General features: G+C 51.9%; 1 protein-coding gene and 1 long non-coding RNA gene across 2 annotated transcripts in view; both read right to left on the reverse strand.

Annotated features, from left to right (window-relative positions):
- The window catches only part of LOC139604076 (uncharacterized), a 1,261,625-nt gene that overhangs the window by 834,275 nt on the left and 402,940 nt on the right, over positions 1-24,410 (reverse strand).
- Positions 2,402-4,301, reverse strand: LOC139604005 (uncharacterized). Its single transcript, XR_011683868.1, has 2 exons — positions 3,400-4,301; positions 2,402-3,285 (listed from the first exon to the last, which is right to left on the reverse strand). It is a non-coding gene; the product is annotated as an uncharacterized lncRNA (long non-coding RNA).

The following is a 24,410-nucleotide window of genomic DNA, read 5'->3' on the forward strand; positions in this document are numbered from 1 at the left end:
TGCACACTCGGCGCTGAATAAAGCAAATCCCCCTCCCTGGGCTTTGTCTGGGAAGTGTCTCTGGGCCCCGTTTGGGGCCATCCACGTCCATGGGGTTCTGTCAAGTCCCAGAGGAACCTTGGTGCCACGTTGTTCCCCAGCCTCACAGTGCTCTCCTGCTGCCATGAGGTCCCTCCCTGTGTGACACCCTGCAGCCCTGGCTCCATCAGGGTCTCTGGGGTTCCTTGGTGCACGCCTTTCTCCCATCTGAGCCTTGCTCCCATGGGTTCCATGGACTGACAGTGGCCCTCTGCATTCCATGGGCCCAGCTAGATCACAGCAGAGCCTGGCTTTCATCAGGTTCTGATACCTGTTCTGCCAGCTGACAGGGCTGATTTAAAGAGCACAGAAACCAATGGGAAGAATGGTCTTATTTTACTGTGAGTGTTAAGGCAACACAAAATTAAAATTATACATTCAATACAACTACATGCTTGGCTTTAGCAACAAGCAAAAAGAAGCAAGGTAATGCACCTAATCATTATTATAGGAGAGAAAGGATAGGGACTGAGAAAGACACATCCCCAATTGCCTAAACACTTTACCATCATCCAGAGTCTGCAGGCACTGGGGAGCTCCATTTCACAGCAAGGACCTGGAGAACTCTTGGAAGCACTTGGGAAAATCCCACGTGGTGCATCCACCCATAGGTGAGGTCTCCCAATTTGCTCCAAAAGTGGGTTCAGGTTTTTAGGCCTAAATCAGCAAGTCAAAGGAACTGGATTATATTTTTTGCCCATGAACTCCTGGGTCTCCTGGCACTTTTGCTGACCAGGAGGACCCATGGCTCGGCCAGAGCCCAGTCCCTGGCTTGGAGGGTTTCCCCTAAAATATCCTACAAGCCTCTATTCATGTCAGTTGGGAAAATTTCTTAGAATGACACATTTCTTGCAGGTAACTACACAAGATTATGTGAAAGTCTCCAAAGCAGCTGGCTTTGGTGTTACACAGCTGCAGAAGCACCTTGGTCATCTATTTTTAGCTAACTAAAACTGATGGTGTTAGTCACATAATGCCCAGGGTTTGTCCTGTAAGCCAGCTCTGGCTGAGGGCTGCCCCTCAGGCCTGAGCACATCAGCAGCTGAAGTGACCACGACTGGGAATGGCAAAAACACCCCCTGGGACTGGCCCAGAGGCCCTGGGACTCCCTGGCATGGATCACCTCAGGAGACAGGATTTCAGGGAGCCCAAAGGACTTTGGGGAGAGCTGCTGTGGACACAGAGGGAATGGCACAGCTGGATCCCTTGCCTGGGCTCCCAGAGGACCCTTCTGCTGTGGGGCTGCTGAGGGTGGAGGAGCAGCAGGTACCCATGGCCACCCCAAAGCAGGGCCCCGTTGGCAACATGGCCCCGACCGGGGCTGCGGGACCCCATCCCTGGGATGAGTCAGGAGCTGCAGAGCTGGGAGGGCTCAGCCAGAGCCGCTGAGCCTTCAGCAGCCCCACACGGCCAGAGCGTGAGCCCAGTGGGGAGTGGGCACTGACGGGGACTGTGGGGCCTGAACCAAGGCCCAGCCCCACTGAGAGCGGCTGTGCCGGACACGCTGCAGCTCCAGGAGCAGCTGGAGCCCCAGGCAGCCAAGGGGAGCCACCATGGATGTTCCTTTCTTCCCCTCAGAAAGGACACTGGGAAGCTGGGGAAGTGTCAGTGAAAGGAGCAGGGATGGTGGGAGCTGTGGAACAGCACTGACACGAGAAACCCAAACTCTCCTGAGAAAGGAGGGCAGAAATCCCCGGTGTCCAGCATCCTGCCAGAGAAACCCATTCCCAGAATTACCAACATAAAGCCATCCTCCAATTCTCTGGATTGTGCTGCTCCTGACCCACTAACACCTTCCCCCCAGAGTGAAGCTCTGAAGTGGGATTGATGGAGGAAAGCTGAGCTCTGAGCCAGGCCAGGGTCAGTGCCTGGAGCATCCCCTGGCGCTGTTTGACAGCGGCTCTGCAGGAGCTGGGGATGCACACAGGGCAAACCTGAGCATCTCCCACCATCAGATACCTCAGAGCTCACACAGCAACACGGCCGTGGCTCTCCCAAACTGGATTTAGGAATGGCACACCTACTGCAGCCATTGGATCCAGATCAGCCCAGATCCCTTTGGGACTGTTATAAATGAGAAACTTGACTGGGCCAATATTCAAGCACAAACCGGTGCCAGCAGTGAGCGGGGCCTGTTGTTTCAGGACTGGTTCCTATGGGAAACATCCCGCTTCCCATGGCAGACATCCCGCTCCAGTCAGGCCAGCACCCCTGGGTTAGAATTTGAAGGGTCTCAGTCTCAGTCCTTGGGGAGGGCTTCAAGCTCCATCTTTGACAGCGGTTGTGAGGCATGTTATGAATAAGAAGCTTGACTAGGCCAGTATTCAAGCAGCAATCAATTTATTAATTAATATGGTCAAGTATGAGCAATACAGCGCTGGGTACAGTCGGGGAAGTTTTCCCTCCAACTGCACCCCGATAATTGAGGGTTACAGGTATTTATAGGGGTACTCATCAGTTTTTTTCAACAGTTTCTATTTCCAATTTTTACTCATCAGCAATTTTTATTCCAAATGATTACATCACAATTCTATACACTATTGTGATTTTAATTTCTCAGGATGTATTTTCAAAGGAGTATCCCCAGATGGTGATGGTCCGGTTTCCGAAAGAAGAAAGACGAATCTCATCTGGTGGAGTCCAGCTCCCCAGATGTGGGTCCACCTTTTAATTGCAGAGACTACAAATCTCATAACAGTGATGTCCAGCTTCCCTTTGGTCAAAACCATAAATCCTTGAGGTGATGTTCATCTTCCTTTCTCAAACTGTTTTTCTCTGCTTCAATAAGGCGTGAGATAAGTATATTTCCTATATATATGATCCAAAGCTATAGTTTCAAGGATACAAGTAATACTCTAAATTTATACTTCAAAAGGTTATTATTGCAGAGCTCTTTTATGGATTAAATAGAAGCAAAAAGCAACATCCTTAACACCTTAATTCCAATGCTCTTAAACCAACCAGGGTTAATTGCAAACAAAAGATAGGTTCAAAGGCCTTTTTCCATGCTTTATTTTCCTCAGTTATTATTAGAATTCGCAACTATCCCATTGTCGATGTCCACACATTTCTCATTCGCAAGCACACAATTTGCCTGTTTGTACCTGACACGAAACACAGCTTTGCATCTCACAGGCAGATGAGGGATCTTTGGACCATCTCTTACAGACTGACATCCCAAAGCATAAAACTAATCATGGATTTCCCCTTAAAAATAAAATTTACTGAATTAATAAAATTATAATTATTTTTCTTATTTATAAAAGAATTATTCTATATTTGTATTACCAAATTTGAATATTTATATTAAAAAATCCATACCTTTTTAGCAAGCAAAAAATTTATTGGTCATTGGTTCTAAGGAACACAATTCCTTTCATTAATTCATTGACCAGTGTGGCTATTGATTTCTACTTCTTTATGCTAATTAGTCCCATTTTAAATATTTTTGTCATCTTTTTTATCATTTTCACAGACAGGATAAAAGGGGCCACTTTGGGGTCCAGGGAGAACTTTCTGGGGCACATTTGGGGCAGTTCTGGGTCTGGGGAGGGAATTCAGAGAAAACTTGAGGGTCTGGAGGACACTTAGGGGAGCCGGGTGGGCACTTGGAGGGGCACTCAGGGATTCCGAGGGACAGTTCGGGGTCCGGGGCAGCACTTGGGGGTCCAGGGGGGCCCTTGAAGGTCAGGGAGGAGAATTTGGGGCACTTCGGGGTCCGGGGCAGCACTTGGGGGGCTCTGATGGGGCTCTCTGGGGCGCGGGGGGTGATGGGAGCTGTAGGCACGGGTCTAATACAGTTAAACGGGGCCGGGGAGCATCACGGGAGATTGAGGCGCAACTGCAAGGGCTCTCGGTGGGAGCGCGGGGCATGACGGGAGATAAAGTCCCGGCTGGAAAAGCTCTGGACGTGCGCCGCGGAGCATGATGGGAGCCGTAGTCCCGGAAGTGGCTCGAACACTTTGTTTAGGGGTCTGGGAAGGCACTTGGGGGACACTTTTGCGTCCGAGCCGCGACTTGAGATCCTCGTGGTAACGTAAACGGTTCGGGAGAACTTGCGGGGATCTCGGGGAGCTCTAACCGGCCTCTTTAGGGTGCGGGGTACAGCAGGAGCTTTCGGCGCGGGACTGTTCTGAGGGGCTCTGGGGCCGCGGGGGATGAGAGGAGATGAATTCCCAGAAGTGGCTGTACCGGGCATCTGTGGGGTTGGGAGCTCTGGGGGGTCCGGGCACGCTTCTGGGGGGTCCCCAGTGGGTGCTGAGTGGGCACTGAGGGATCCTGGAGGGTCTGAGGGACACTTAAGGGACAGAGAGGGGTTGCGGATCCCGGGGTTCTGTGGGGCGCGGGGCATGACGGGCGTTGTAGTCCCGGCTCCAATGGGGCTCAATCGGCCCGCGGGGCATGACGGGAGTGTAGGCAAAAAGGAAAGATGGCGCCCAGCCGAGGACCGCCTTCGAGGCCCCTTTCCGGGCGCTGATTGGCTGTGGGTGCTGATGGGCGGAAGCCTCGGCAAATGGAATGTGGCGGAGGCGGGAGCAGCCCATTCAACCTCTCCAGTCCCAGTACAGCGCAGTTCATCCCAAGTACAGCTCAGTTCATCCCCAGTACTACCTCAGTAGAACCCCAGTGCCCCTGCAATCCCTCCCAGGACAGCCCAGTAAAACCCCAGTTCCTCCCCAGTCCCTTCAGTACAGCCAAGTCCCTCCCAATACACCTGAGTGTACATTCCCAGTCCCTTCCAGTTCCCACTCAGTGTCATCCACAGGATGCCCCAGTGTCTCCCAGTCTTCCCCCAATGTTCCCAGTGTCCCCAGTATGTCCAAGTCCTCCCCAGTGTCACTCCCAGTATGTCCCAGTGTGTCCCACAGCGTTCCCAGTGTTCCCCAGTATGTCCCAGTGTCCCCCCAGTGTCACTCCCAGTATGTCCCAGTGTCTCCCACAGCCTTCCCGGTGTTCCCCAGTATGTCCCAGTCCTCCCCAGTGTTTTCAAGGACAGTTTCATTTCTCACGGTGCCCGTGGCAGCCAAACCCAGCAGTGGGGTCAGTGCAGTGCCCATGGCCACAGCCCCTTGCAGTGGCCCAGTGCAGCTTGGGCTGATGATCCACCCTCACAGCCGGCCCAGGGCAGCTCTGCAGTGGCTTTGGTGGCACCTGGGGCTGGCACACACCTGAGCAGTGTGTCTGTTTGCAGTGGGGAAACTCAGGAGTTTGAGATTGCTGCAAAAAGCACAAAAAGGGAAAACCCCTCTTAGGCTGGGTGCAGCCAGCTCTCCAAGCACAGCAGCTCCCAGGGCAGTGAGGACAGACAGGATGGGGCTGGGCAATGTGGAGCAAGGTTGTCCACGCTGGGTCAGAGCTCCAGGCACAGCTTCTGTGAGCAGGCCAGAGCTGCTGAGGACAGACCCTGGGTCAATATCAATCACAGAATGCTGCAATCACCTCTGCTCTAAAGAGAAATTAAATAAAAGACACCCTTTAAAATAGGAATGTGTATTTCTTACAAGTTCTTTGAAATCTTTTTCCATAACTGGACTAGGAAAACTTTAATGACCCTCTCAGGGCTTTGGTGTTGTTTACATCAGACTCAGTCCCTGAGAGTGTCTTAAAAAAAATTGTCAAAAACTCCAAGTCGGTTTCAAACTCCAAATTTTCTTGAAGTTTTAATGGATCCCACTGAGGGACTTGACTGGGAAAATGTCCCCAGGTTCCACTCCGAGCAGAACACAGGAGGCAGTGATGACCGGTGGGGACAAGCAAGGCAAAGGTGTCTCTGGTGCTGAGCAAACCTGGATGTGGTTCAGGAATGCAAAGGGCCAAGGCCTGAGCCCCAGCCCCTGGCCAGGCAGATCCTGTTCCTCCCTCCTTGCTCAGGGCCGACAGCCTGCAGGGACAGAGGCGCAGGGCAGGGACACCGTAGCACAGCCTGGGCTGCACAGGGCACAGGGATGGGCAGCAGCTGCAAGACAGCCCTGACAGAGCCAACTTGGGCAGCACTTTGGCCATGGCTGCTGGGCCTGGGCCTGAGGCCACGAGGGGACAAGTGACCCTTGCAGGCCTGGGGCCTCATTGCCTCCTTGTCCCTGCTCAGCAGCCTGGCAGGGGCCGCCCCAGGCTCCTGCCCTTGGCATTGCCCATCCCCACATGCCAGTGCCCATCCCGGGAAGAGCCCTGAGCACTGAGGGAGGGACAGGATCTGCCTGGCCGGGGGCTGGGGCTCAGGCCTTGGCCCTTTGCATTCCTGAAACACATCCAGGTTTGCTCAGCACCAGAGATGTTCGCATTCACAAACACATAATCACATCAGCGATTATATGTGGTGCTTTTTATTCAAGAGCTCTGGGAATCGGGGTAGTTTCCACCCAAATCTGATTCTGACCATACATTCGAGGTGAACATGTTTTATACTCTATCATTACATAACTTTCATGTTAATTATTTAACTTATATTGTTCTATTGTATACACAGATTTCAGCTAAACATAGCCCCCTTTAAATTTCCAACATAGTTTCTCATGATTCTTCTTATGGTTATATAATAATTATATTTAATTACTAAACAATCACCACATCTAACAATTATATCTTTTATCATACTGCTTACGCAGGTGCAGCAATCTGAGAAAACACAAAGCCCAATATTTTCAAAGACTATTTTTAACATTTTCCAGGGCTCCACTATCAGAGACACCTTTGCCTTGCTTGTCCCCACCGGTCATCACTGCCTCCCGTATTCTGCTCTACCTGGAACCTGGGGACATTTTCCCAGTCAAGTCCCTCAGTGGGATCCATTAAAACTTCAAGAAAATTTGGAGTTTGAAACCGACTTGGAGTTTTTGACAATTTTTTTTAAGACACTCTCAGGGACTGAGTCTGATGTAAACAACACCAAAGCCCTGAGAGGGTCATTAAAGTTTTCCTAGTCCAGTTATGGAAAAAGATTTCAAAGAACTTGTAAGAAATACACATTCCTATTTTAAAGGGTGTCTTTTATTTAATTTCTCTTTAGAGCAGAGGTGATTGCAGCATTCTGTGATTGATATTGACCCAGGGTCTGTCCTCAGCAGCTCTGGCCTGCTCACAGAAGCTGTGCCTGGAGCTCTGACCCAGCGTGGACAACCTTGCTCCACATTGCCCAGCCCCATCCTGTCTGTCCTCACTGCCCTGGGAGCTGCTGTGCTTGGAGAGCTGGCTGCACCCAGCCTAAGAGGGGTTTTCCCTTTTTGTGCTTTTTGCAGCAATCTCAAACTCCTGAGTTTCCCCACTGCAAACAGACACACTGCTCAGGTGTGTGCCAGCCCCAGGTGCCACCAAAGCCACTGCAGAGCTGCCCTGGGCCGGCTGTGAGGGTGGATCATCAGCCCAAGCTGCACTGGGCCACTGCAAGGGGCTGTGGCCATGGGCACTGCACTGACCCCACTGCTGGGTTTGGCTGCCACGGGCACCGTGAGAAATGAAACTGTCCTTGGAAACACTGGGGAGGACTGGGACATATTGGGGAACACTGGGAACACTGTGGGAGACACTGGGACATCCTGGGAGTGACACTGGGGACGACTGGGACATACTGGGGACACTGGGGACATAGGGGGGAAGACTGGGAGACACTGGGGCATCCTGTGGATGACATTGGGTGGGAACTGGAAGGGACAGGCAATGTACACTCAGGTGTATTGGGAGGGACTGGAGAGGAACTGGGGTTTTACTGGGCTGTCCTGGGAGGGATTGCAGGGGCACTGGGGTTGTAATGGGGTAGTACTGGGGTAGTACTGGGGATGAACTGGGCTGTACTTGCGATCAACTGCGCTGTACTGGGAGGTACTGGAGAGGTTGAATGGGCTGTTCCCGCCTCCACCGCATCCCATTTGCCGAGGCTTACGCCCATCACCACCCGCAGCCAATCAGCGCCTGGAAAGGGGCCTCGAAGGCGGTCCTCGGCTGGGCGCCATCTTTCCTTTTTGCCTACACTCCCGTCATGCCCCGCGGGCCGATTGAGCCCCATTGGAGCCGGGACTACAACGCCCGTCATGCCCCGCGCCCCACAGAACCCCGGGATCCGCCGCCCCTCTGCCCCTTAAGTGTCCCTCAGACCCTCCAGGATCCCTCAGTTTCCCCTCAGCGCCCACTGGGGACCCCCCCAGAAGCATCCCCAGACCCCCTGAGTGCTCCCAACCCCACAGATGGCCGGTACAGCCACTTCTGGGAATTCATCTCCTCTCATCCCCCGCGGCCCCGAGCCCCTCAGAGCAGTTCTTCGCCGAAAGCTCCTGCTGTACCCCGCACCCTAAAGAGCCTGGGTAGAGCTCCCTGAGATCCCCGTAAGTTCTCTCGAACAGTTTACCTTACCACGAGGATCTCACGTCGCGGCTCGGACGCAGAAATGTCCCCCAAGTGCCTTCCCAGACCCCTAAACAAAGTGTTCGAGCCACTTCCGGGACTACGGCTCCCGTCATGCCCCGCGCCCCACCGAGAGCTACTGCAGCTGCGCTTGGAACTCCCGTGATGCTCCCCGGCCCCGTTAAACTGTATCAGCCCTGCGCCTACAACTCCCATCACCCCCTGCGCCCCATAGAGCCCCGTTAGAGCGCCCCAAGTGCTGCCCCGTACACCGCAGGGCCCCAAATTCCCCTCCCTGACCTTCAAGGGCCCCCCTGGACCCCCAAGTGCTTTCCTGGACCCCGAACTGTCCCTCGGAATCACTGAGTGCTCCTGAAAGGGCCCACCCGGCTCCCCTAAGTGTCCTCCAGACCCTCAAGTTTTCTCTGGTTTCCCTGCCCAGACCCAGAACTGCCCCAAATGTGCCCCAGAAAGTTCTCCCTGGACCCCAAAGTGGCCCCATTTTTCCTGTCTGTGAAAATGATAAAAAAGATGACAAAAAGATTTAAAATGGGACTAATTAGCATAAAGAAGTAGAAATCAATAGCCACACTTGTCAATGAATCAATGAAGGGAATTGTGTTCCTTAGAACCAACGACCAATAAATTTTTTGCTTGTTAAAAGGTATGGATTTTTTACTATAAACATTCAAATTTGGTAATACAAATATGGAATAATTCTTTTATAAATAAGAAAAATAATTATAATTTTATTAATTCAGTAAATGTTATTTTTAAGAGGAAATGCATGATTATTTTTATTTTTTGGGATGTCAGTCTGTAAAAGACGGTCCAAAGATCCCTCATCTGCCTCACAACCGCTGTCAAGGACAGAGATTGAAGCCCTCCTCAAGGACTGAGACTGAGACCCTTCAAATTCTAACCCAGGGGTGCTGGCCTGATTGGAGCGGGATGTCTGCCATGGGAAGCGGGATGTTTCCCATAGGAACCAGTCCTGAAACAACGGGCCCCGCTCACTGCTGGCACCGGTTTGTGCTGTTCAGAACTGGGCTGTCTGTACCTGTTCTCAATGGATTTATTCTCCACTGTTCCCTCCATGTGCCATCCTGCTCCCCTCCCAGCAGTAGATTATAAAAGAGCCCTGAGTTAACCAAAGACTTTGAGACTCTCCCCGATGTGACAAGACAGATCTATTGGCCGGACCACGAGGATTTCATCTCTCTCATGGCAGCTATTCCCCCCCTCATATTCTCTGTCTCTCTATCCTTTATCTGCTTTCTAATCCTTGTGTTGCATCTGCTGTGGGCACTCAATGAAAGGTGCATTTGTTTTGGTTAATACTGAAGGTCCCCTGCTGTGTGTCTTTGCACTCTGAGATCAGTAAAACGAATCATCGTGACCCCCCTTGTGCCAGGGGATGGTGACACGGCCTGATGGGGTTGCTGCCCACAGCATGTGAGCGTGATCTCCTTGGTGGCGACTACACTGGCTCATCTGCTCTTGCTTTCTGGTCTGCCTATCCCAGAATTACCTATGCCACCTGCTTTTCTTATATTGTGGTTCTCTGTGGATCCTTCAATAGTCAGCCCTTCTTAAGTTCACTCTTGGAATAGGGGATCGTCACCTCCCATCATATCGAGTGCATTGGAATGCACTTGAATGCATTTTGCCTGCATTCAAAAGATGGTCCCTGTTTTTGATTTACTGTGGAATCTCTGTTTGTGTTTTCTACCTCTGTCGAGGCCTGGATTGAAGGTACTTGAGATGATATTTTGCGTTCAGATTCAGATGGTTTTTGTTTCTTATCAGTGACACAGCCTCATAACCATGAGTTCTGCAGCCTTTCATCTAAGGCACAAAATGGCTCAGTACCTCTTGTTACAAGGCCTGGATGGTACCAAGGAGACCATGGTGATACTGGGGATCCAAGGAGACCGTGGTGACACCATGGAAACTCATGGAACCATGGGCATTGTGACACAGCAGGGCTTCATGGAACCAAGGAGTCAATTGGGACTCTACCAAACCTCATGGAACCAAGGGCCCATTGTGACACTGAAGAACTTCAGGGACCCAAGAGTCTCTTGTGACACAGGGGGTACTCATGAAACCATGGAGACCATTGTGAACCTTCAAGGCCTGATGGAACCAAAGGGTCATTCTGGCACTTCTGAGCCTTGGAACCAAAGGGACCACAGTGACACAGTGGGGCTCTATGGAACCAAAGGGTCCTTCTGGCATTTCTGAGTCTTGGAACCAAAGGGACCACAGTGACACAGTGGGGCTCTGTGGAACCAAGGGGCCATGGTGACATTGTGGAGTGTCATTGAACCAACTGTCCATGGTGACACTGCAGGGCCTGATGGAATCATGGGCACCATTGTGACACTGCAGGGCGTCATGGAAGCAAGGGGCCATTGTCACACGATGGGGCCTCTTGGGATCCAAGGGCAGTTGTGATACCATGGAAATTATGGCAACTGTGGCACCATGAAACCAAGGAGACCATTGTGACCCTACAGACCCCATGGAACTAAGGATTCATGGAACAGTGCAGGACACATGGAACCGAGGGGCCATAGTGAAGCTGTAGAACCAAAAGAGCCCATTGTGACACTGTGGGCCCCCATGGATCCAAAGGTCCATTTTGACATTGCAGGGCCTCGTGGAATCCTGGCGACCACTGTGAAACTTTGAGGCCTTGTTGAATTAAGTGGCCCTGCAGGGCCTCATGGAACCAATGAGACCCCATAGAACCCAGGGTCCATTGTGACCCTGTGGTACCAAGGTGTCGTGGGTTGACCCGGGCCAAATGCCAGGCATCCATGAGGGCTGCTCACTCACTTCCCTCTGCAGCTGGACCAAGAAAATTTAATAAAGGGTTCATGGGTTGAGATAAGGACTGGGCCAGATCACTCATCAAATATGTCCTGGGAAAAACAGGCTTAGCTTAGAGATGTGAAATTAATTCATTTATTACTAACAAAGTCAGAGCAGGAAAAGGGGAAATAAAATAAGCCCCTCACCTCCCTCCTTCCAGCCCTACCTCCTACGCCAGCAGTGCAGGGAGACAGGGAATGGGGGTTATGGTCAGTTCATCACCCATGGCTTCTGCCCCTGCTCAGGGAGAGGAGTGGTTCCCCTGCTGCACCGTGGGTCCCTCCCAAGGGAGGCAGTTCTGCAGGAGCTTCTCCCATGTGAGTCCATTTCAGGGGCAACAGCCCTCTGCAAACTGCTGCAGTGTGAGTCCACGCCAGGGACAACAGTCCTTCCCAAACTGCTGCAGCATGGGTCACCCTTCCAGGGGTGCATTCCTCCAGGGACAGGCTGCTCCAGCCTGGGAGCAGGGCCCCTCTCTCCATGGCTCTCCTACAGGGTGCCTGGGTCTCCAGTGCCTGGAGCACCTCCTGCCCCTCCTTCTGCACTGACCTTGATGTCTGCACAGTTGTTCTTCTCACATGTTCTCCCTTTGCTCTCCTCTGACTGGAGTTAAAACTGCCCCACAATCTCTATTTTGGTTTCTTTTTCAATCTGTTATCACAGAGGCATTACCACCATTTGTAACTGGCCCAGCCTTTGCCAGCAGCAGGTCCATCTTTGAAGCCACCAGGAATTGGCTGTGCCAGACACGGTGGAAGCTTCCAGCAGCTTCTCACAGGAGCCATCCCTGTGCCCCCCTGTGAAATACAAAGCTGTGTTTGGTGTCAGGTACATACAGGCAACGCGTGTATTTGTGATTGTAATATGTGTGGAAACCGATCACAGGATGGTTATAAAGACGGATTCTAATAATTACTGAGGAAAGTAGAGCATGGAAGAAGCCTTTGAACCTATCCTTTGTTCATAATTAACCTTTATAAGTCTTAAGTTGATTTAGAAGCATTTGAATTAAAGCTTTAAGGATATTGCTTTTTGACAGGAACTTTCTGCTTGTAGTTGACCCTTAAAGAGCTTTGCAATAATAACCTTTTGAAGTATAATTTTAGAATATTGCTTGTAGTAAGGATCTTTGAAACTATAGCTTTAGAATATATAAACGAAACATGCTTATCTCACGCCTTAACAAAACAGTGAAAAGCAGCTTGAGAAAGGAAGATGAACATGAACTCAAGGATTAATGGTTTTGACCAAGGAAAGCTGGACATCACTGTTATGAGATTTATAGTCCTTGCAATCAAAAGGTGGACCCACATCTGGAGAGCTGGACCTCACCAGCTGGGAGACTTCTTCCTTCTTTTGGAAACCAAACCACCACTATCTGGGGATACTCCTTTCTGGGATACATCCTGAGAAAAACTAAAAACTAAAACTAAATCACAATAGTGTATAGAATTGTGACATAAAAATTGGGAATAGAAACTGCTGATGAGTAAAAATTGGGAATAGAAACTGCTGAGAAAGCTGATGAGTACCCCTTTAAATACCTGAAGGCTTCAATTATCAGTGTGCAGTTGGAGGGAAAACTTCCCCCAGTGTACCCAGTGCTGTATTGCTCATGCTTTACTATATTAATTAATAAATTGATTGCTGCTTGAATATTGGCCTAGTCAAGCTTCTTATTCATAACATGCCTCACAACTGCTGTCAAGGATGGAGCTTAAAGCCCTCCCCGAGGACTGAGACTGAGACCCTTCAAATTCTAACCCAGGGGTGCTGGCCTGACTGGAGCGGGATGTCTGCCATGGGAAGCGGGATGTTTCCCATAGGAACCAGTCCTGAAACAACGGGCCCCGCTCACTGCTGGCACCGGTTTGTGCTTGAATATTGGCCCAGTCAAGTTTCGCATTTATAACAGTCCCAAAGGGATCTGGGCTGATCTGGATCCAATGGCTGCAGTAGGTGTGCCATTCCTAAATCCAGTTTGGGAGAGCCACGGCCATGTTGCTGTGTGAGCTCTGAGGTATCTGATGGTGGGAGATGCTCAGGTTTGTCCTGTTTGCATCCCCAGCTCCTGCAGAGCCGCTGTCAAACAGTGCCAGGGGATGCTCCTGGCACTGCCCCTGGCCTGGCTCAGGGCTCAGCTTTCCTCCATCAATCCCACTTCAGAGCTTCACTCTGGGGGGAAGGTGTTAGTGGGTCAGGAGCAGCACAATCCAGAGAATTGGAGGATGGCTTTATGTTGGTAATTCTGGGAATGGGTTTCTCTGGCAGGATGCTGGACACCAGGGATTTCTGCCCTCCTTTCTCAGGAGAGTTTGGGTTTCTCGTGTCAGTGCTGTTCCACAGCTCCCACCATCCCTGCTCCTTTCACTGACACTTCCCCAGCTTCCCAGTGTCCTTTCTGAGGGGAAGAAAGGTGCCATCCATGGTGGCACCCCTTGGCTGCCTGGGGCTCCAGCTGCTCCTGGAGCTGCAGCGTGTCCGGCACAGCCGCTCTCAGTGGGGCTGGGCCTTGGTTCAGGCCCCACAGTCCCCGTCAGTGCCCACTCCCCACTGGGCTCACACTCTGGCCGTGTGGGGCTGCTGAAGGCTCAGCGGCTCTGGCTGAGCACTCCCAGCTCTGCAGCTCCTGACTCATCCCAGGGATGGGGTCCCGCAGCCCCGGTCGGGGCTGTGTTGCCAACGGGGCCCTGCTTTGGGGTGGCCATGGGTACCTGCTGCTCCTCCACTCTCAGCAGCCCCACAGCAGAAGGGTCCTCTGGGAGCCCAGGCAAGGGATCCAGCTGTGCCATTCCCTCTGTGTCCACAGCAGCTCTCCCAAAAGTCCTTTGGGCTCCCTGAAATCCTGTCTCCTGAGGTGATCCATGCCAGGGAGTCCCAGGGCCTCTGGGCCAGTCCCAGGGGGTGTTTTTGCCATTCCCAGTCGTGGTCACTTCAGCTGCTGATGTGCTCAGGCCTGAGGGGCAGCCCTCAGCCAGAGCTGGCTTACAGGACAAACCCTGGGCATTATGTGACTAACACCATCAGTTTTAGTTAGCTAAAAATAGATGACCAAGGTGCTTCTGCAGGTGTTTAACACCAAACCAGCTGCTTTGGAGACTTTCACATAATCTTGTGTAGTTACCTGCAAGAAATGTGTCACTCTAAGAAATTTTCCCAACTGACATGAATAGAGGCTTGTAGGATATTTTAGGGGAAACCCTCCAAGCCAGGGACTGGGCTCTGGCCAAGCCCTGGGTCTTCCTGGTCAGCAAAAGTGCCAGGAGACCCAGGAGTTCATGGGCTAAAAATACAATCCAGTTCCTTTGACTTGCTGATTTAGGTCTAAAAACCTGGACCCACTTTGGAGCAAATTCGGAGACCTCACCTACGGGTGGATGCACCACGTGGGATTTTCCCAAGTGCTTGCAAGAGTTCTCCAGGTCCTCACTGTGAAATGGGGCTCCCCAGTGACTGTAGACTCTGGGTGATGGTAAAGTGTTTAGGCAATTGGGGATGTGTCTTTCTCAGTCCCTATCCTTTCTCTCCTATAATAATGATTAGGTGCATTACCTTGCTTCTTTTTGCTTGTTGCTAAAGCCAAGCATGCAGTTGTATTGAATGTATAATTTTAATTTTGTGTTGCCTTAACACTCACAGTAAAATAAGACCATTCTTCCCATTGGTTTCTGTGTTCTTTAAATCAGCCCTGTCAGCTGGCAGAACAGGTATCAGAACCTGATGAAAGCCAGGCTCTGCTGTGATCTAGCTGGGCCCATGGAATGCAGAGGGCCACTGTCAGTCCATGGAACCCATGGGAGCAAGGCTCAGATGGGAGAAAGGCGTGCACCAAGGAACCCCAGAGACCCTGATGGAGCCAGGGCTGCAGGGTGTCACAGAGGGAGGGACCTCATGGCAGCAGGAGAGCACTGTGAGGCTGGGGAACAACGTGGCACCAAGGTTCCACTGGGACTTGACAGAACCCCATGGACGTGGATGGCCCCAAACGGGGCCCAGAGACACTTCCCAGACAAAGCCCAGGGAGGGGGATTTGCTTTATTCAGCGCCGGGTGTGCGGGGATATCTCCTCCTGACAGCACACAGCACACAGAGATTACAATGGATGGTTATACTCTATGCACATTCATGGTTTTCCTTAGAAAAGGTGTGGTTATGCAAACGATCTCTCAGCACTCATTACCATCATTAGCATGCGCCCGGCGCAGGCGCAGCGCGCACTGGTGCTGGCACTGAGGAAGGCTCCGCGTCTTCCTTGGGGGTCTCCTGATGAAGGCTGGACGTCTTCATCGCCGTGCCCTTTGCACCTTTCTCCTCTAGGCATGCACAGTCTCTTGTTGGCTGTTTCAGCGATTTCCTCACTGGTTTTAGCAAGCTCTGCCCTTCATTACTGCCAGTTTTGTTCCCTGTTTCTTGCCAACTTTCATCCTGTGTCTTGAGCTTGTGGCTGAATTTTTGCAAGCTTCCATATTGGGTGCAGTGTCTCTTATTCGTGCCCAAGTATGCCCGGGCACAGTGCTTTTAACCCTTTCACAGCCAAGGACTGGAGAGCCACTCCTGGACACTGGGAATTCCTGCAGGTGCACCCACCTTTGCAGACAATGAGGTTCCAACCTCACTGTGAGAGGGCCCAGCTTTTACACTGTTAAACAAACAAGCTGACATCACTGCTGGTGTGGGAACATCTGGTTTCATTCTCCTGATTGGCTTCTCCCAAAGCCTGGCCAGGGCTCAAGGAGGAACCAAGGGAGGTGACTTTGATCCCACAGCCTCAAACAAAGCCAGATGGGATCTGGCCTGCTTTCTAAATACAGGAATGTAAATCCATATTTCACCAATGAACACATACAGAGATCATATTGCAAATAATGATTCATTGATGAGTGGATACAAATATAACCTTTGGTTGGAAGGTTCATCTGGAGCTCAGCTTTGCCTCAGGGCCTGTTGTTCAGGCCTCAGTCAGGGCCTGGTGAGGCCTCAGTGCTTCACTCAGTGCTTTGACCTACAGATGAACTGCAACCTTCAGAACAATTGCAATAACACAGTTTAAATTTAGGTATTAGGCACAAAGGCATCAGCTCTTGTTCTTCAATTAAGTGCTGCTCAAGTTCATTACTCAGAGCTACAATTTGCATTCCTTTTAAAACATGCCTAATTAGTTGCTATTCTCTGTTCTTTATCAAATGCCCCTTTTTTCCTTGAGACTGTGTCTCTTTATGGACAAGTCCCAGTACTCCATTTCCAGTACAAGGTGTCACAATAACTCCAACATGGAATCATAACACACCAAGTGCTCACAATGCAATGATTGCAGTGACTGCCACAAATGCCCTTCACAGCAGCCTCCAATTTGGGAGCCAATCCCACCATGAGGAATTTTCTTCTTTCTGCCTCTCTTCTACTGATCTTTCTATTGAGGTGATTCCTGATTGTTGGACCTCAAACCCATCACTGATAGACATTCCTGCAACATTCCTGTCCTGGAATAGCCCAGGATCCTCCCTGGCCAGCAAGCAGAAAATCCAAGGCTGTGCAGTTCTGCAGAGCCCCATTTGTGTTTGCTGGAGCTCGCAGGGTGTGCTATTGGATATTTTAACAGCATCACTTCTTACTTCTTCTAATAATTGATTTAGTTCATTAATGTAAATTGGGTGCAGCCATGAACAGCCAGGGGTTTCCATTTCCCCAGTGGGCCATTGTTAAGGGCATGGAGCACATCTGGGAGATGGGTTCTCCATGGGCAAAGGTTCCCATCTCCTCATTTTTTCAGCTGCTCTTTTAACAACCCCTTTACCCATTCAACCAATTCTGCAGCTTGTGGATAGTCTGGGATATGAAAAACCCTGCAGGCTTAATCACTGAATTTTTCACAGGAACAGACAAAGCACTCTGCATCACAGTATCAGAAAACCCTGGGAAAATAGCCAATTTCCTCCCTTCCTCCTTTTTTTCATTGTATACAATCTCACATAGTTGACCACTGACAGTAGGGCCCTGGCCAGTCCTGTTCTGTAGGGTATTTAGAGTTACATCCCTGAGCAGCCAAAGCTACCAAATTAGTATTGTCAGCACTACTTCACATTATTATTATTTCATATGTAGATATACATATTGATATACATATAGACAGATAGATACAGACATATATATAATATATGTATATATATATAAATATACAAATATATATATATATTAAGGTCTTATTATACAATAAATACATATAGTTATTTATTATATTGATATTTCACTGGCACAAATGCAGCTGAGCTCAAGATTAAAACCTTCTTCTCTTGCTCCATGTGGGAGCATTCCAACAATAATTGTTCCTTCTGAAGCTGCTGTTTCCAATGTACTCTTAACAAATTCATCTTTGTCTGCCCAAACCCACAAGGTCTTTTCCTTTTCCATGTGCAATTTTTGGATGCATTTGAAGCCATCCAGGGGTGCAGCCTCTTTTACCCGACTGCCCCACTGCTCCTACGGGGTTCTGACCTCAGCCCACTCCAGAGCCAGGGAACTCCAGGGAAGGGCTTCCCATCTGGGAATTTCTGATGGCACTGATTCCTCACATTGACATTGAACAAGTGACATTTTGTTGGGATCTGGCCAGACTGGGCCAGTTTTGTTTTGCCAGTGGGCAGGGTCAGCACCAAAGTCACAGACTCCAACTGAAGGAATGAGTGTCATTTCCTGCAGCTCAAAGCAGCAAAGAATCACAACAGGAGCAGCTCAGCAATGCATCCAACCATCCCCACCAAAGATTGCCTGCAGTGATTGAGAAAGATCCAGCCCCAGTTACCCTCAGCCTTTACCATCCCCCAGACCCACACAGCAGCTGGGGAAGCTGTCACAGCCAAGGGCTGCAGAGCCACTCCTGGGCACTGGCAATTCCTGCAGGTGCCTCCAGCCCCAGGTGAGGCTCCAACCCCGCTGGGAGAGGGCCCAGCTCTGACAGTGCTGAATGGACAAACTGACAGCACTGCTAGTGTGGCAACATCTGGTTTCATCCTCCTCTTGGCTCCCTCCCAAAGCCTGGCCAGGGCCCCAGGAGGAACCAAGGGAGCTGACTTTGATCCTTCAGCCCCAAACAAGGCCAGATGTCAGATTTCATGGCCTGGTCTGGCTTCTAAATACACAAAGGTCAATATATGTTTCACTAATGAGTGGCTACATCTATCACAGTGCTAATGACCATGCACATTTCATCAGAGAGCAGATACAAAGATAACCTTTGGTTGCAAGGTTCATCCAGAGGCCACCTTGGGCTCAGGGCCTGCTGTTCAGGCCTCACTCAGGGCTGCTGTCCAGGCCTTGGCACTTCAGGGACGTGCTTTAGTGCTGGGCTTGGCACTGCTGGGTGAGCGGCTGCACTGGGTGAGCTCAGAGGGCTTTTCCAACAGAAAGGATTCTGTGATTCCATGATTCTATCCACTGCATTCAGCTGGGTCCATGTTAGCAGCATTCATTTGCTCAGAAAGTCTCCTCTTGCCCAGCTCCTGTGGCCTGAGGCTTCAGCTCCTTCAGCTGCTGGTGCTGAGCTGCTCATGCTGAACGAGACAACTCGGAGAGAAGAGCACAGTCCATGCAATTCCTTCTGGGACAAGGAGAGGGGAGGCTGTGCAAACAGGAGCATTGTTTGCTGTGGCCTCCTCTCTGCCCTTCACGCCTTTCAGTGCTTGGAACCAGCCAAGAGCTTTGCCAAGAGTGCAATGGAGCAGCTGTTCCTGCTCCTGGCTCTGGCTCTCTCCAGTCTCTGCCCTTGCCTGCTTCTGTCCCTAGTGCTGTGCTCTCTGTTCCCCCAGGGCTGGCTGGCTGCTGCCCAGGACTGTGGCACTGGCACAGATCCAGTGCTCCAGAGCCTCCTTTCTGTGCCCTTGGAGCTGCCTGGCCACAGCAGCCTTTTCCATCTGCAAGCTCCCCATGGACAGGGAGTGCCCAGCTCCGTTCCTTGCACAGCCTCCAGGAGCCCAGGGCTGCCATCTCAAGTCCCTGCTGGCACTGGGGGCTCCCAGGTGCCTCTGGCTGCTGCACACGGGAGGGAACAGGGGCAGGGGCTGTGCTGAAAGTCAGCTCCATCTGCTGCTGCTGTGGGGTCATTTGTGCAGCCCTGGCTCAGAGTCAGGGATCAGATGCTGCCAGTCTCTTCCAGCCCTGGCTGCTCAGAGGTTGGGCCTTGGAGCCTCAGGTGGCCAAAGGCAGCTGCTCCTGGTCCCTCTGTGTGCCCGTGTTCAGCAGTGCTGCTCCATCAGTCTGTGCCCAGCAACGGGGAAAAGCCTCAGGCCTGCAGGGCCAGGAGCTGCCGGGCTCTGCCTGAGCAGCTCAGCCAGCAGGAAGGGAGCTGCTCCACACGGGAACCAGGAGCAAAGGACATTCCTTTTATAGGACAGGTTTTCTATTTAAAAGAAAAAAAAGGAAAAAGGGAAAAAATAGGTAAATTGTAAAAGATAAGAATAAAATCCAAGTGTTAGTGAAAAAACATAACATAATGTTAGAGAAAAAAACAAAACATAAATGCAAAGTTACATTCTTTGCATTAAGAGGTAAATGATCTTTTGAAAAAGAGAACTCAGTTATTTACATTGTAAATGTGCTGATGCCATGGATCCATCTTACTGACCTCAGCAGCCTTTTAAAAGATTTTGGGCTTTGTTTCCATCATTGTTGTTTGAAATTGTGGTCGAAGCAAGAAGAAATTGCTTTGTGCCCTTCCAGCTCCAAGCAGGACTGGGAATGGAAACTCTGTCAAAGCCCAAATCCTTTAGAAGATGCCCTTCCTTCTCAGCCTGGAAATGAGCTGCACATTCCCTTTGAAACTGTCAGGGATTTCTTAAAGACACAAAGTCCCACTGACAGCTTTTTGCTCTGGTTTGGCAGTGCAGAAGGGCAATTCTCCATCCACCAGCTCCAGACTGCACTGCCTCAGGAGCACGGCCCACTTGCCAGCTTTGGCCCACTCGTGGCACTGCTAGAGGAGGAAGAAAGTGCAACTGCACAATTCCAGCCAATCAAGAAGGAAGAGTGGGAAAGACAAAACAGCCTGTGCAGATCCAGGCGTTCAGCTGGGACTGTGGAGAGTTTGGGTCCTTGCCAATTGGATGTGTGTCCCCAGCTGCAATCTCTGGGCCTGCAGCAGAGTCTCACTCACCTGCCAAAGCAGAAAGCTCAGGCGCTGTGCTCGCAACGGGCTCGTCTGATGCAGAGCTGTCAGAGCAATGTGAGGGCAGAGCCAGCCCAGCTGGGCCCAGGGCTGAGCCCAGCAGAGCCCTGGCAGAGCCCAGAGCAGCCTCAGCAGCCGCAGAGCCCGGCTGCAAGGAGAGAAAGCAGAAACCGCCCATCAGCTGAGGGCTCCTGTGCCCTTGTGCCAAGGCCTGCGGTGCCCAGGCCATGCTGGCTGTGCCCAGAGCTGTGCCCAGAGCTGCCCATCCCTGCTGCCTTTGGCAGCAGAGCAGGAGGGCAGGACATGTGCCCAGCCTGCAGCCAGCCACGGCACATCCAGCCCTCAGCAGCTGCCCAGAGCAGGATGCTCCTGTGCTCGCTGCCATCTCCCAAAAGCTCTGATCCCACCCTGCCAAGCACACAGGGACCCACCTCACGCCAGCCACGGCTGCAAGAAAAGCTGCTCCCAAACCATGGCCTCAGCCTTCTCCAAGGCCACCGCCCATCCACGCCACAGCTGCTCCCAAGCACTTCCCCATCCACACTGGACCACCTAGAATGCTTCCTCTGGAAAAACAAACAACACATTCTTGAAAAGAGATTAGATGCAAAAAGGGAAAACAAGAAAAACGGGAAAAACTCTTATCTTTGTCAAGGCCTTGAGGAAGGCCCAACTCCTCCATGGTAGGGAAAAACCCAGCCATGGCTGAGGGAAGCCCACACTTTCTCTCTTCCACCCTGCACTGCCCCCCAAAATCACCGTGATCCCAAAGCAAACAAGGGCTGTGCAGTAGCCCAGCCCTTCCTTGCCTGCACAGCAAAGCAGCCCCTGCACAGGTTCTGGAGTCCCACCTCTGCTCCCACCATGGGGCTTTGTTTGTGTCGGGCTGGCTGCCCCAGCCCCAGCCCCAGCCCCAGCCCGGGGCACGGTGGCTGCTGGGGGCTGTTGGCAGGGCCAGGAGCCCACTCCCATTTCGTACCCAGCCCAGCCCATTCCCCCAGCCCAGCCAAAAAGCAGCTGGGCAGCGACTGAAGGATGAGTTGCATCTGCCCCAGCAAAGGGGGAACCTTTGGTTCCCAGCCAGGCTGGGCCATGCCCAAATCTGGCAGCATTTCCCTGGCTGGGGACTCGTCTGCAAATTCCCTGTGGAATTTGGCTTTGAAGAAGGTGCCAGAATCAAAGTCCATCACCTTCAGCCTCCAGTGGCCAGGCTAAGGAAGAGCTTGGCATCCTTGATGTCATCCTCACTGTCTCCAGCAGCAGCAGCAGCAGCAGCAGCAGCAGCAGCAGCAGCAGCAGCACCAGCAGCAGCAGCAGCATCCCCACCCGGTACAGCTTCTCCAGGGGCTCCTGCTCCTTCCCTGGGGGGAGACCAGGCTCTCAGGGCTCTGCCCAGGGCCCCAGCTGTCAGGGAACCAGGACAAGCAAAACCAGCTTGGATGGTGGCCACCAGTGCTGGGCAGAGCAGCTCAGCTCCAGCACAAGGGCTGCGTGTGCCCATCCCATGGCCCCGGTGCAGTGACACAGGCAGCACAAAAAGGTCTGGGTTCCTCTGCTTCTCATTGCCAAGGCATGTGTGGAGCTGCAACTTACCAGGGCCCTGGATACTCCAGGGACCTGGAGAACCATTCCCAACAACTGGGAAAATCCTAGGTGCTCCATCCACCCATAGATGAGGTCTCCAAATTTGCCCCAAAATTGGGTCCAGCTTTTAGAGGCCAAAAAGAGCAAGTCCAAGTGACTTGATGATATTTTTAGCCCAGAAAGCCCTGCAGCTGATGGCACACTTCACAATCAGCAGGGGACACAGATAGGCCAAAGGCCAGATCTCTGCTGGGAGCCTTTCTCCTCAAATACCCTTCAAACAAACCTCCATGCAAGTCAGTTGGGAAAGTTTCTTCAAATGATACATTTCTGGCACAGAACTACACAGGCTTATGGGAAAGATCCTAAAGCAGCTGCTCTGGAGTCAAAGAGGCAGCACTAAGAGTCCTTGTCATGTGTTTGTAGCTAAATCCCACTTTGGGGGAGTTGAAGGAGTTTGGAACAAGCTAGAGAGCGGAGCTCTGAGTTTTTTCGATGATGCCATTGCTTTTTCTTCTCTTCTACATAGACAGGAAGGGTGAGTTTGGCTGACATCTCCACCGCATGGCTCACAAGGCTGCAAGACTTGTAGTTACAAGAGCTTTGAAGGATTTCTTGGCCAAGAAGACACTGCCAACAAGGATATTTGTGTTTTGGAGCCAATCCTTCAATATTTCGTCTTATGGACTCATGCTACAGTGCAAGCTTCCTTAGCCAATCATCTTATGACACACAAACCTACAGCACTGCATCCTAAACTTCTTCTTTACCATTGTAACTACTTTTACTTTTTCTGCATCTTGAACTATAAAACTTTAAACTTTCCTCCATTTCAACTTTCCTCCCGTGTCTCTGCTACAAACTAGAAATCTGCATTGTCGCTTCTAGCACCTAAGTTTGGAAGCCCTTTTCAAGGTCTCAGATCAAATCCTGGGTTTAATTCTAAGCTTTGCTGACAAGACCAAAGGTCTGGGATTTCCCTGCATTTGGGTTTCCAACAACACTGATGCTGTTAGTTCCACAGTGCCCAGGATCCCTCTTGCAAGTCAACTCTGGCAGGAACAAGGCGGCTGCCGGGGGCTGCTTGTGGCCTCTGACAGCCCCATTGCTCAGGGCTTGCCAGCGCCCCAGCCCCTCAGGCCCTGCCCCAGCCCGGCCAAGCTGCCCGGCAGCAGCGCCGCAGCCCCACAGCACCTCCAGAGCAGCCCCAGCCAGAGGCACCTGGGAGCCCTCAGCAAGGCAGGCAGCAGCACACGGGCAGGAGGGCACGGATGGCGCTTCCTGCCTGGCACAGGGCTTGTGGCCATCTCCAGGCACCGCTCTGGCAGGGATCCCCGCAGCTCCGGCCCCTGCCCGGCCGCTCTGTGGGCAGCACAAAGGCTTCAGCAGAACCACCACAGGCCAAGGGGCTTCTGGCCATTTCCCCTTGCCCGCTGCACGCCCGGGCAGCTGGCTGAGCACAAGCACCCTTTTCCCCCTTCAGGGCCTCAGGACCCCTCAGCCTGCTGTGCTGCTGAGCACAAGCTCCCTTTTCACCCTTTCCTGCCTCTTGCCCTGCAGACCCTGGGCAGCAAAGAAAAGCTCCTGGCAGTCTGTGTATCATAACACATTCTAGAATTATTGACAGTAATCTATAATCTATAATAATATATATAATTCTATATCCTCTATAATTTATTTATTTACAATATAGATAAAAAATAGAAAAGAAGAAAAATCTTAAAGGAAATTACCTCTGGCTCAGGTTGCCCCAGCAAAGACAGCCTCCCAGATCAGCTCTCCTCCTAAGTCATCCGGCAGTGCAGGCAGCCGAACCCCGACAGGCGAGGCCGAGTCCTCCATGCCCTGCGCAGCTGATCTTGCAGCCTCTGGATGGTGGAATATCGCCCACGCTCTATTGCCCGGAGGACATGCAGTGTTTCAAGTGCCAGCTGTGACACGGCACTGCTCACGTCCTCCGTCAGGCGTTCCAGGGCTGCAAGAGAGAGGAACAGAGCCACGGTCAGAGCCGGATCTGCGGGGAGCCCAGGAGAGCCCCCTGCCAGGGCCATCCCAGCTGGCTCTGGCCATGGCCAGGAGGGAGCAGGGAGCAAGGGGATCAGCCCGAAGCTGCTGGCCACCAATGGCCCACGTGGCCCTGAAAGCTCCGTGTGCTCTGCCCACGGGAGCAGAGCCCTCCGCAGCCGGGGCAGGGCTTGCAGCTCTCCCCCCGGCAGCCCCCGCTGCCAGCCCGCTGGCCTCACTCACCAGTGCAGATCAGCTGCAGCTCTTGCTGCTGCCCCCTCAGGCGCCGCCCGGCCATGCCTGTGAACACAGAGCCTGTCACGGCCCCAGCGGCACAGCTCCCTGCCGGCGGCGCTGCCGGCGCTGTGGCCAC

The sequence above is a fragment of the Agelaius tricolor genome, unplaced genomic scaffold (genome assembly GCF_023055355.1).
Source record: "Agelaius tricolor isolate 1412-34295 unplaced genomic scaffold, bAgeTri1.0.p SCAF_43, whole genome shotgun sequence".
Taxonomy (NCBI): Eukaryota; Metazoa; Chordata; class Aves; order Passeriformes; family Icteridae; genus Agelaius; species Agelaius tricolor.